We start from the raw sequence: 7,832 nt of genomic DNA, 5'->3' as shown, positions 1-7,832 counted from the left end.
CAAAAAAAAAATCAGTACAACAAGCACAATCGTACATGCAGTTTACTCAGTGTCACAAAACGACCAGAAACTGTAGTTCGCATCACAACTGCTGTTAACTAAGCTAATATCTAGCTAGGATGCTAGAGAAATGAAAAATACAAGTAGGCCCCTAGGCTTACTTAATTTTATCCAAAATATTTTGAACTTCGTGGATTAGTCTGCGGGCCACACAAAATTGTTCGGCGGGCCGCGAGTTTGAGACCCCTGCCCTAGATGGACGGTGGGTAGGCCTGAATGCGGCGAGTGGCTGCAAGAGCCGTACCTGGCTTGTGGTTCTGTTTTCTTCACTCTGCTGCTGGTGGAGGTGGGGGCAGGTAAAGAAGCAAGCTGATTCAGGCTTCAGAACCCATGAAGACTCAGGACTAGGCATCTGAGAAGGCAGTGGTACAGGTTGGGGCTGAATGCAGGAGCGGCTGGTGGGAAGCTCACACAAAGGCCGTATCGACCCAGAGATGCACCCTGCATCTCCCCCGGCTCTGGGAGGGGACATCTGTCAGCAGTGGGAAGCCTTACCGAGAGTAAGAAGATCTAGTGAGACCCCTGAGTCCCAACCTCTGCCAGGTGCTAGGACTCTGGCAAAGGACTAGGGAATTCCACATGGAGGAAATGACCAGCCCAAGAGAAAAGCCCTCTGATCCCGGATGCCAGCCCAACCACCCCACTCTGAAGCTCAATTGTCCAGGAACTAGCTCTGCTCACTCCCATTCATTCCTGCCCTCCCGCTCCTTCCCTATCTCTCCCATGAAAGCTCTACAAGAGAAGTATTTGCTTCTGCCGTTTTCCTTGCGCTTAGTGTTGGCCACGTGCATAATAGCCGTGAGTCACATGCAAAGCTTCGCTGGGGACAGGCGGCTTCCGGGGAAGCGTTGTTTTCCTGGTCAAAGGGGACGGGAGCAGCTGGGTGAGTTCCCTTCCCTCTCCTCCCTCCTGCCGTGCTGAGACAGCGCCACGGCACATGCAGGAGGGTAAGGCCAGGAGGTGTGCAGGTGTCGCCCCGTGACGGCGAAGCGCAGAGCCCACACCTTCGTTCCTCTCTTCCACTCTGGGAGATGGGATTCTCTGTAATTGCAGCCAGATTGTATCGGGCGGGGAGGGATCTGGAAGCCCAGGTGCTGTTAGCACAAACTGTTTACCAGCCCTTCTGTTTTTAGCCACCACACCCTCCTCCCCTCTTCCAAAGGTACCCGGTGTCCCGGCAACTTGCCAGCGTTTTGAGGGGGGCGTCATTTGCTTTCTTTGGGGCCCCTCTGAGGGCACTTTGACGTCAGCCTTCCCTGCTCTGCTAAGGCAGTGGCCGCTCAAGTTTCCAAAAAGTTCTCGTCCCATCTGTGGTCGCTTCCTCTTCTATACGTTTTGTCCTTGTAGGATATTTGCCTTTCAAAATTATTTCACTGTCATTGGGTGAAATTTCAAGAGATGCCTTCAAATCCACTGTATTTTGAAGAAAGTTCCCCACTGCAGATTCTACCCCAGATAATTTTAAGGAGTAATCAGATGTTATCCTCAGGGATGGTCAGGGTTCTCCTGAGAGGAGACTTTGCTTTATTTTGAATGCTTGAGCCATCAAGATCTTCTATCTTAACTGGGGCAGAGAAAAAGAGAAATGTATTCATGGTCAAGGGCAAGGACATGACCTGCTTCCAAAGGGGGATGATCCATCCTATACACCTTGATGATGGTCAGGCTGATGATCTTGCCTGAAGGACCATTGCCAGGTGGGCTCTGGTATTTCCTACATCACACACACACCCTTGCTGACTCCCCAGGAGCCCAAATCATGCTGGTGTGCAAATGAAGAAGAGCCTCCGGGTCCTTAAGACATTTGACTGCCATCTGCTGGCTACTTGAGAGAAGATAGACACAAATCTCTGATGACCAGACATGCACATCGTGCCCCGAGATTGTATGAAGCATCGCACTACAAGGCAGCCTGTTCTTGCCCCCACCCCTCCCATCTCCTCCTTATAAAATGTTTTCCTCACCCGCTATTGCAGTGAACTAGGGAGGAGGGCTTGGAGGGTCGGAAGGTTAGATCAGATGTACCATTATTGTTCTTGTGACCTCGGATTAGACACATAGCCTTTCCTGACCTTACTTAGCTCATATATAAATTGGTGTAACTGTATACTCACCTCCCTGAGTTGTTGTTGAGAGGATCAAATAAAATAACACCTGGAAAAGGGTCTGAAATGGAATAAATATTTTACAGAACCCGACAGTCGTACTAACTAAAGCCTCGTCATGCTCTCCCCTCGGTTGGGTTCCCTAGAAACGGATGCTGAGATGGAGATCTGAACGCAGAAGGTTTCAGGGGAACAGCATCTGTCGGGATGGGAGGGAACCGGGATTGGACAGAGAAAGAGAGGGTGATTGGCGATGCAGTTGCAACAGAGCTCTCAGCCACGCCCACAGGAGGCTCTGGAGCTGGACGACCCGATGTTGCTGTCCTGTACTGAGGCAGTGAGCCGCTCCTGCAGGGCAGGCATAGCCTTGGGTGAGGCGGTTCCCTTGAGGCTAGGGCATTGCCCGGACAGGGGCACAGCTGTGAGCGCCATCAGCAGCTACACTCCTGGCAGCTGGAGGAACAACAGTGTGTGGATCCTAAGTGGGGCTCTGGGCAGCTTCCTGCGGGACCCCTTGTCCTCTTGGCCGTGTGTGTGTGTGTGTGTGTGTGTGTGTGTGTGTGTGGTGTATTCTTGTTGGATACAATATGGCAGGTATAAGAAGAGTGGAAGATGGACTCTACACGCTGAGGGATTTCCTGGGTTTGGGTTTTGCAAAGTCAGAAGCACCGGACTGCTGGTCTCCCAGGCCTGGTCTCTTCCATTGACAGCTTTACCTGCATGCAGTGTGTTCCGTAGCGGGACCTTAAATCCACACGGGGCAACCTGCTTTTCCACGTTCCTTCGCATTCCACAGAGGACACATGGTCCCCCTGAGTTCTGCCACCTTGATAATGGTGGCCCGGTGGCCCCATCTCCTGTCGTATTTTGTATGATTGCAGTGGTGGGGCTGAGGAGGACGTTCAGAGCAAGAGTCTCAGAGGCTGCAAACCGGAGTCCTGGCACCTGGATGCAACCCAAAGATCTATTTTTTGGTGGGGGGAAGGGCAGGTACTGCTTATCTAATAGTTTATGAGACCGTGACTGTCTTTAGCGGGGGCCGTGCACTCTCCAGTTTTATTGCTATACCTTTAAGGAGCATTTTTATTGGCCCACACAGCACGGGTGAACGGGTGAATCTCAGATGTGTTATGTTAGGCGGAAGAAGCCAGCCTCCAAGGTTCCGTATACTATCTGATTCTGTTTATATGATGTCATGGAGAAGGCGAAATTGAACAAACAGGAACCAGATCAGAGGCTGGGTACGGAGGGAGCTGTGGGGTAGACTCCCAAGGGGCAGCCTGAGGGAGGGGACATTTCAGGGTGACAGATCTGTCCTCTCTCTGGACTGTGGTGGCGGTTACATGACTCTGCATTTGTCAAAACTCCTAGGAATGTACAGCAAAAAGGGTGAATTTTCCTGCGTATAAGTTAAAATATAAATAAAGAAAAAATGGAAAAATACAAAGGAAGGCATCTTTACCTTTTTGAGCAGACTTCCGTCAGGGATGTGTGAGTGTGTGGGTGTGTGGGGGCGTGAGTGAGAGAGAAACAAGAGGGAGGTGTGGTTCTCGGAGAGCCGCTGGTCAGAGCGGCCATTCTGAGCCCCAGAGAGCTGGAACAGCCCCTGGACATCAGGTAGTCATCGCCACTGCTCTGGGCACGAGCTTCAGCTAGAGGCTCTGGTTGCCCAGAAACGGGGGTTGTGGACTTTGAAATGAAAGACTGTTGATTTTTTGGTTCTGTTCTGTTTTGTTTTCCTGGTCAGACAGTTCCTTCCCCAAGCTGCTGTGGCAGAGAAAAGGTGCGGGGCCGGGGACTGACCGGGTCCCAGTTGCCTGCTCGGGCGACCGCTCAGCCTCCCCAGCTCCTGCCCCTCGCCCGCACCCTCAGCTCCCGAGAAAAGAAAACCTCGTGGGTACAGAAAGCGGGCTGACTGGGTATGGGGACAGCAGCTCCGACAGACTCAAACCCTCGTGCTGAGCAACTAGCTGCCAGACTCAGTTTCCCTATCTCCAAAGGAAAGCCTGGGGATTATGAAATCCTCCTGTAATGTTCTGTAAGAACAGGCAGTAACTAGAGAAAGAAGCCTGCAGCCCCGCAGGCCCCTCTGTCCAGGGCTGTCTCCCTCATCTCTGCACCCAAACACTGACGCGGTCCTGGGGAGCCCTGGCAGACAGCCGCCTGCCCCACACCCCCTGCCCCACACCACCTGCACGCTCCCAAGAGAAGGGGGCGAACAAAAGTGCGAGCTTGATGGGAGAATTTAGAAGACTTTGTAGGGAAATAAGGAAAATGTGGTTGTTTTTTTTTTCTTTTTGCCAGGAGTCAATGCTTCGGGCTAGAAAATGCTCAGAACTGGCAGCGACTGACAAAAGCTGCCTCTTGTCTGCAAGTGCATCAGCTTCCAAAGAGATAAAAGGCAGGGGTTGGAGGGCAGGCTTCTCAAGTGAACAGTGACAGAATGGACGGGCTGCCTCCCACTCTCCGGGCTCAGCATCCGGGCCCAGAGCATCTGGCACAGGCTGCGGGGGCAGAGATGGAACCACCGCAGCCCCCTCACGGCTCCCACGTGGAAGACACAGCCAGGACAAGGAGTGACCTGCCCAGGGCCTGCAAGTGGCAGTGGCTATTGCCAGGGTTGCAGCGGGGAGGAGGGTCTTGGGACCTGGCATTCTGAATGTGCACTGGGGGCGTGCAGAGCTACTCTGGACTCCGCTGTTGAATGGAGGCAGCTGATCATTGCTGAGAGCTGCAGGCAGCAGGACCCCTGTGGCTCCCGTTCTGGGACAGGAGTGGTGGGGACCAGACTGGCTGCACTTCCCAGGGAGCTCGGCTTCACCCTGACAACCAGGTGGAACAATGGGTCAGTGTTTCTCTCCCTCTCTCTCTCTCTCCTTTCCTTCCTTTCTCTTTCTCTTTCTAAAATCAATTTTTTAGGAATAAACAAAAAAGATACCCTTATTCAATAGCTCTCACCCATCCCCAGGGGCCAGATCTCAGCTGTAAATCCTTCATCTATAATCCCCAGCTGGGATGCCCCTCCCAGGCAGATAAACATCCAATAGGAATGCCTTCTCCTATCCAGGCCCCTGGGAGTGATGGGCAGGGAGTGGCCCGCCATCTGCCTCTTGGCTCACATGCCTGGCCTGTACCTGTTGGACCACACCAAGAAGAAAAATAGAGCTGTTGATGCTTCTGACACCATGCAGTCTCTGCCGCGATGGACACGGTCGATTGGGCAGTCAGCTTCCACTTTAACATCCTTCTAGTACACCTTTCTGGCCAAGCCAGAATGGTTAGCAACTAGATTTCCCAGACTCCTTTGCAGAGAGAATTCTAGGTCTGAATTTCAGTCCCACCAATTAGATGTGCTGGCATGAGGTTTGAATAGTAGAAGCATCCTCCCGGTGCTTTGGTGTTACTATTGGCAGGCGTGACCAGGGAGATGCTGGGCTTTTCTATATCAGTGTTCCAGTGACCCGGGACGAGATGTGTGGGTAGAAGGAGGCAACATGCAATAGTTGCAGTAGCTCCCTGATTGTGGTGGGTTACAATGGCTGCCCATTCTTTGGGAAACCCTACCAAGAGTATGTTTTACTTCCTCTGAAACCTGGGTTGTCCTGTGACTTGCTTTGGCCAATAGACTTTAGCAGAAGTGATGCTGTGTAACTTCTGAGGCTGCCCCTTAAGAGGTCTGCAGCTTCTGCCTTAAATTTTTTTTTTTTTTTGGAGCATTTTCTTGGAGGCTAAACATGCCAACAATCAAATTGAAAAAAATGAACAAAAGACACGAACAGACATTTCACTGAAGAGGATTGACACAGATGGCAAATAAAGGCACGAAAAGATGTGCAGCATTATTAATCATTAACGAAATGCAAATTAAAATCATAGTGAGATGTTACTATACATTTATTATAACGGCTAACACGAAATAGTGATAACACCAAGTGCTTATGAGGGTCTGGGGACGCTGCATCACTCATACACTGCTGGTGGGAATGCAGAATGGCACAGCCATGCTGGGAAATGGTTTAGCATTTTCTTACAAAAGTAAACATGCACTTGCCATATGAACCGGCAATAGCGTTTGTGTTAGTTCATCCGGGTTTCTATAACAGACGGTAATAGACTGGGCGGCTCATAAACAATAACCATTTATTTCTCATGGTTTTGGAGGCTGGGAAATCCAAGGTCAAGAGGTCAGCGGATCTGATGTCTGGCGAAGACCTGCGTCCTGGGTCACAGATGTCCCCTGGGTCCCTCGTCTCACTATATCCCCATATGGCGGTAGGCGGGAGGAAGCTCTCCGGAGTCTCTGTAATAAGTGCACTCGTCCCATTCATGAGGCCTCTGCCCTAATCACCTCCCAAAGGTCCCACCTCCAAACACTGTCATATTAGACTTCTACATGTGAATTTGGGGAAGGGGGCACAAGCATTCAGTCTGTGGTAGCAGGCTAGGACATTTGTCCTGGAGAAATGACAATGTATGTTCATACAAAAAAATGTTCAATGTTCATAGCAACTTTTTTTTCTTAATAGCTGAAGGCTGAAAATAACCCCGGCGTCCTTCCGTGAGTAAAGGGTTAAACAGTTGTAATGTATCTATAGAAAGCTACTCTGCCATAACAAAGAATGAACTGTTGATATACATAATGAGTTGGGTAGATCGCAAGAGAGTTATGCAGGAAGAAAACTGATTACATATCAATCAAAGATTGCAGACGGCATGGTTCTATTTCTCTAACCTTATTGGGATGACAAAATAATAGAGACAGAGAACTGATAAGTGGCTGCCAGGGTTTCGGGGTGGCGCAGAGAGGGGAGCCACTGTGCCTGTTAAGGGAAAGCAATCCTGGCAATGAAATTGGTCGGTGCCTTTCCTGTGGTCCTAGTACAAATCACCGTGAGTAATATCAATGCATAGAACAAAATACACACACACACAAGTGCCCGGAAACCTGGTCAGATCTACCAAGATCAGGGGATTGTATCAATGTAAATTTTCTGGCAGTGATATTGTGCTGTAGTGATGGGAAGTATTCCCATTGGGGGCAGCTGGGTGAAGGGTGGAGAGGATCTCTCTGAATGACTTCTTACAATTGTATGTGAATCTATAATTATCTCACAATAAAAAGTGTGTGTGTGTGTGTGTGTGTGTGTGTGTTTAAGTGATTCGAAAGAGTCAGACTCTGTGAAGAAGTTTTACCTTAATTATTAGTTGTGCTGACACACTCTATTTCACGTATTTATACACCTGATATATATATATATATATATATATATATATATATATTCCATGTCTGAAAATCTGAAAGATCAATAAGTACAAAATAAAAATTCTAAGTGATAGGGAAAAAAACGGAATTGGGAAAGTACAATTAAAATATCAGTGATTTACCTCTTCATCACATTAATTAACATTTCTGACATCATCTTAGTGTGGATGAAGATGTAGGCAAACCATCTACACTTCTGGTGCACTTGAAGTATGTACAACCCTTGAGGGCATGTGCTGTAGAGAAACTTTCACATATCTGCACAATAAAGTATAGACAAGCTTGCTCTGGGCAGCCTTGTTTTTTTTTTTTTTTCTTTTCATTTTTTCTGAAGCTGGAAACAGGGAGAGACAGTCAGACTCCCGCATGCGCCCCACCGGGATCCACCCGGCACGCCCACCATG

This window comes from Saccopteryx bilineata, chromosome 10, assembly GCF_036850765.1.
Source record: "Saccopteryx bilineata isolate mSacBil1 chromosome 10, mSacBil1_pri_phased_curated, whole genome shotgun sequence".
Lineage (NCBI taxonomy): Eukaryota > Metazoa > Chordata > Mammalia > Chiroptera > Emballonuridae > Saccopteryx > Saccopteryx bilineata.
Note: the sequence above shows the minus strand (reverse complement) of the source record.